This window comes from Pan paniscus, chromosome 7 (assembly GCF_029289425.2).
Source record: "Pan paniscus chromosome 7, NHGRI_mPanPan1-v2.0_pri, whole genome shotgun sequence".
Lineage (NCBI taxonomy): Eukaryota > Metazoa > Chordata > Mammalia > Primates > Hominidae > Pan > Pan paniscus.
The window spans coordinates 106,283,215-106,289,214 of NC_073256.2; the positions used below are offsets into that span (position 1 = coordinate 106,283,215).

Sequence of the window (6,000 nt, forward strand, 5' to 3'; positions counted from 1 at the left end):
CTAGACAGAAGTGTATATAAACCTACTTCATTGATGAAAATGTTATCACCTTTCAATGAAAAGTAAGATCATTAGAGACCCTAAATTATTATAGTAAGGAATTATTCATTTTTCTAGCAATTGAAAGAGATTTATAGATTATTATAAAGATTTTTGCAGTCACAGAAATGGTTTAGTGGGTAAGAGTTATCAGGTATGCTCACCTAGCCCCAGGCTTTGTTTTCCTTGAATTCAGTTACAGGCATGTGAATCTGGAAGACAAGCAGGGCAAACTGTTAACAGAAATACCTACAGGAGGGCCCAAGCAAGCTCCCATAAGCAACCTCTCCTAAGGGAAGAAGAATTTGGCACAAGGTATATTTACAAACAGTTGATGATAGACTAAAGCCAACATGGATACCAGCATCATGCTGAATTAATGAATGTTAAAAACACAGATGACTGAAAGCAATATTGACTGCATGGATGCATCATTTACAGAATCCACAATCTCTGAATCAAGCAAGTTTTAGAAAAGGCACTGGACCTCCTCTAAAGGTGTAGTGAATGATCTGAGGATGCAGTTTTCATCTAACCATGGGATGATTTTATCACTGCTATAAAATAGCTGGTTATTATTTCAAGTATTTAAGCAGGAAGCTGTAAGAATCTATCTGAAGGTCTCAAACTCAACATAAACAAAACATCTTGCTCCTTGCTACTCTGAATTGTTGATACCCCAATACAACACAACTCAGTAAAGTCACTAGCGATGTAACTGCTCAAATTAACTATTGTGAGAAATTCTTAAATTGTCTTTATCTTATTCAAGCAGTCAACTATGTAAGCAGATATTAGCATTTTTACCTCTAATATATATCCAGATTCTATTCACTTTTATTCATTTCAATGGCTAAAACCCATTTTCAAGTCATAATCATCTTTTTTCACAGAGACTAATATAATAGTTTTCTAAATAATCTCCATCTTTTATCCTCTCATGTGTTCTCTTCTGAACACTCAAGGTGATCTTTTAAAAAAGCTAATCAGTTATATTACTACCTTGTGTTAAACCCTCATGATAAATACAATGTAAACTCCATAACAAAACAAAAAAGACAAAGGTCTTTTACAATCTGATCTCTCTCTGAGCACTCTCATTCTGTCATCTAAAGCTAACCTCTTTTTGTTCCTCAAAACGTGCTAGTCATGATTCTACCATAGCACCTTCATATTTGACATTTCTGAACGGAAAGCTCTTGAAACTGACTCTTTTTTGTCATTCAGATCTTTACTCAAATGAGCATTCAGCCTTCTTGTCAATAAGTTGGATTTTTTTTTTTTGAGGATGCATACATATCTTTAGTTCTAGGAAATATTCTTTTTTAATTATGTTTAACTCTATCTTGAAAATTAACAGATACAAAAGCATGTTCTCATCATAATTTTATGGATTTTCACAAACCTGGCACACTCACATAATCAGTATCCAAATTGAAGAAACTGAACACTACTGGCACCCTATTAACCTTACCCAGATCTCCAATTCTGTCACAGTCCACTAAATAGAAACCAAACACTATTCGGAATGATGACACCATATATCAGTTGTGTTGGGTTTTAAGTTTATATAAATGGAATCTTATAGTGTGCATTTTCTACGATTGTCTTGTTCCCCTCAACATTCTTTGTGAGATCTAACCATTTTATTATTTCATGTAATTTTAGCTCTTTCATTCTCATTATTGTATAGCATTTAACTGTATGAATATATCAACATGCATTTTCCATTCTACTTTTAATTTGCATTCATATAGTTTAAAATTGTAGGTAATTGTTAATAGTGTTGCCATGAAGATTCCAGAGTATGTCTTTTTATGGGCATATGAATATAAATGAGCTTTACTTTTCCTGGGAATTATATAAGAAAGGAATTACTAGGTCTTAAGTTATGCAAATGTTCAGATTCTCAGCTTCGGGAGACACTGCCAATAGCTTTTTAAAGTGGTGGTACCAATTTGCATTCTTCATGACTGTGTATGAAAATTCAGTTTGTTCAACATTTTTACCAATAGTTGGTTCTGTCTTGTCATTGTTACTGTTGTTAGTCCTACTGAGGGTGTCATAGTAATGTATTATGAATTGAAATGACATTTTCTTGATGATTAATGGTTTTGAGCTCCTATCCATATATTCATTAGTCATTCAGGTATCTTCTATTCTCAATTGCCTAATTCAGGTCTTTTGCCCATTTGCAGGGGGAGTGGCTTAGTTAGAAGTTTTTTTTAAAAAAATAATATTTTAATATTTTATGTTTATTGAACATATAGTCACACAATTAAAAACTAAATAATTTTGTTAAAACAAAGGACATATTACAAGGGAAAAAATGGCAGAAATCTTCTCAATTTTATCTTTTTTTTCTCCCAGAGGCAACCAATTTCAACTCTTTTGGTAGTTGTCATTGGCCTTAGAGTTCACATTTCTAAAAAGCATGCTGGTACACTAATGAGTTTTTTTTTTTTTTCTGTCTCTGTGGCTGCATAGTGTTATTCAGTTAACAAATAATTATTTTCTGAAGTGTCAAGATAAATTTGAAGGAGAAGAATTAGAAGTATGTGTTCAACCCACCATCTTGGCTGGAACTCTCAGTGTGATATTTCTGAGTATACTTTCATTGTGTAAATGTATGTTTCTATTCAGATGCAGTATAGCTATAACTTCCATTTTCTCTATCACTGGAACTCAGGCCTAGGTATGTCTAGTAGGTATGGACCAGTTATTTCATAGTAATTTATCTTCATTCAAAATTACTTATTGGTGCAAGATTTGAGGCAAATTATGCCAATTATACTTAAACATAATAGTGCTTATGTTAATATAAAGTTGTGTTTATTTGCATAGATATAGACTGGCCCCATGTTTACCAAATATTTCCTTATTACAACATGCTATATGAGTCAACCTTATTATACTTAATTATTATGCCATGTTTTATTTATGTTGTCCTATTCTATAATTAAATAAATACGTAATGCTTATTTATTTAAAATACTGCCATGTTTACTTACCTCAACATCAATTATTTTAAACTGCCTGAACAGTTTTTGGGTAGTACAAACTATTTTATTATGTTTTTAGAAACTCATGTCTATCAGCCAAAGTAGAAAGTACATAATAAATTATTTAAAAATATTAATTAAATATGTTATGTAACCAAAAAGTCTTTTTTAATGATCATAAAAATATTGATGTCATAAAAACACAACTCAATGTGAATCAAATATAAAACTAATGCTTGGAAGTGTAAGAGTCTATTCTTAATTTGTGTAACATTTAAGGTTTTACCTAACCAATGTGCATTTTTAGAAATTTAACCTACTTGCATTTTATTCTAGCTTTTTGCCTCCTCTCTAACAAAATATTTAGGATCCTATGTTCTTTTTCTTTAATAATATTTTAGATCAGACACACAACTAAGAAAACATCAAGAAAGATAAAAATATAGTATTTTTCAGTTTGGATTTTCATATCTTATGTCCTTCAGTTAGTCCAGTTTTCTTATCCATATGGATAAAAGCTGCTATTTTTATCTTCAGAATCTTGGGATACTTCAGAGAACAATTCTCAAACAACTTCTTCAAACTGACAGACTTCAAGGAACTATGCAGGATAGATGGGTGGCCAAATGACAAGCTTGGAAAGCTACAAGGGAATGCTACCTGCTCCTCTCCGTCCATTCTTTGCTCTCTACTCTGAACTCCATGTCTTCCACCAAGGTTCACTTCACCACTGTGTCATTAAAATGTTCAGTACCAATATGCAGACTGTCCGCAATCATAGGTATAAACTGTTCAAGAAGACACCCATTTCTAGCAAAATTTCTGACTCCTTTCAAAATAAAAATTGGCCCTCTTACAGTAATTTCACACTGATATATGGCAGGGATTAATCCAAAATGCCTGCATATATTCAGGATAGCTTTCCTGAGTTGATTGGCCTTTGACTGTGAAATTTTAACTACAAAAATCAAGTTAATGAATCATATGTGTATGTACAAAGACATTCACTGTCAACTGACCTGTGAAAACATAAATCATATTACCAGTATGGGGATTATTATTATAAAAGAAATCTTTATGTAGAGAAGAATTACTAATGAGTCAAAGCAAACTCTCCCTTTTAATGAACAATTCCTGAAATGTTTCATAATGCAGGAAAAATTCCAGTCTGTCTACAACCCTTTCCCTATAGCTCTGTGGTTCTGTATGATCATGAGGGAAATTTATTATTGCTATTTCTGAAAATCCTAACTGCAATAAAATGTAAAAAATATTTAAAAATCAGCATGAATATTCACATTTTGTATGGTTCCTAAATATTTAATTATTTAATATCTTCAAATAATCAATCAGCACCTTTTCTTTATTTTTTGATGTCGCCTTATTTATGATTTTCGCTTGAAGCTAGGAGAGCTCTAAGTGGAAAGATATATTATTGTATTGCGGAGTCCCAAACCCCCAGGACGGGGACTGGTACCAGTCCATGGTCTGTTAGGAACAGAGCCACACAGCAGGAGGTCAGGGGCCTGCCAGCGAGCATTACATTATTGCCTGAGCTCCATCTGCTGTCAGATGAGTGATGGCATTAGATCTTGTAGGAACAGGAACCCTATTGTGAATTGTGCATGTAAGGAATCTAGGTGGTGTGGTCCTTATGAGAATCTAATGACTGATGATCTGAGATGGAACAGTTTCATCCCGAAATGTTACCCCTGCTGCCGCCCATCCTGAAAAAATTGCCTCCACAAAACTGGCCCGTGGTGCCAAAAAGGCTGGGGACTGCTGCTATATCGTGTATTAAATCCTGATATTTTTATTTGATTCATTTCACTTTAAAGAGTCAGAAAAGAATAGACTTCTTTTATATTTTCAGAATTTCAAATACAAATTATAAATTATGAAAATAATAAATATTACTCCTAATAAATATTTTTAATGTTATCAATTTTCAAAAAGCTTTAATTGAGAACCTGGGAACTGTTATATTTCATTTTGCTCTTGAACAGCTAATAATGTATAACAGGCTATTAATTTTTTTTTCTATTTTATCTTCCAATATAAATTTCCTTTTTGTGAATTGAGTCAATTGAGGAAATAAATTATTTGACCTGGGTTATCTACACTTTGCCTCCAAAGCAGAAACTGTTGTTCCGTATCTTCAGGCTGCTCTTTTCTTTTTGTATTTATGCCAGTTAAAGTAGAGAAAGAAAAATGAAAACAAGAAAAATAAAATAAAATTCACATGGGTAGATGTCTATGGAAAATTAAATATCTAAGGATGCAAATTTATTTTTTTGCATGCATGTACATGTGAATGAATATAAACACAGTATATTGCATTTATATTCTATTCTGTTTCTTTAGGATTTAAAAGTTACTATGTTGTACTATTCTTAAATTAAGATTTATTTAATGATGTTGTTGGATTTTGGAGGGGTTCTCCATAGAATAACAGGCTCTCTTTCAGATTTTCTAAATTCTTTCCCCAACCACAACTCATCACAATTTTTGCAAAGGATTGAATGGAACATTAGAGACCTTCCAGAATATTTGTACTGATTAATTTTAAAGGTATAAGATGCTAGGAGAAAGATTATTTGACATGATTTCCTACTGAAATCTTCTCTGTATTTGTGGATGCATAATCGAAAACTCTTTAACATGACACAGTAGCATTGCTGTTTGATTTGTCTTTAAATTCCTATATTTAAATAAACTGTGGCAGAAAAAGGAACTTCTGGTAGAGAAATCTGTTTACCTCCACATCCTCTGGATGCAATAGCAGGGCAGATAGCTTTTCTGTCTAGACTAAGATAAGTGATTTCTATCTGCCAAGTGAGTAGCAGCAGGAGGCTGAACATCATTATTTGATTTCCCAGATTGTCCCAAAGCTGCTGTGTTAAATGTCCAATCAAAACAGCTAACATTTACAAGTGGTGAAGTTAATTTACTACAAATG

General features: G+C 32.5%; 1 long non-coding RNA gene across 1 annotated transcript in view; it reads left to right on the forward strand.

Moving 5' to 3' along the window:
- LOC117981445 (uncharacterized) overlaps positions 1–5,794 on the forward strand; it is a 551,201-nt gene extending 545,407 nt beyond the window's left edge. The window contains exon 8 of the long non-coding RNA XR_010112986.1: positions 3,579–5,794. This is a non-coding gene — a long non-coding RNA (uncharacterized LOC117981445). The remainder of the gene's footprint in view (positions 1–3,578) is intronic.
- Positions 5,795–6,000: the final 206 nt, after the last annotated feature.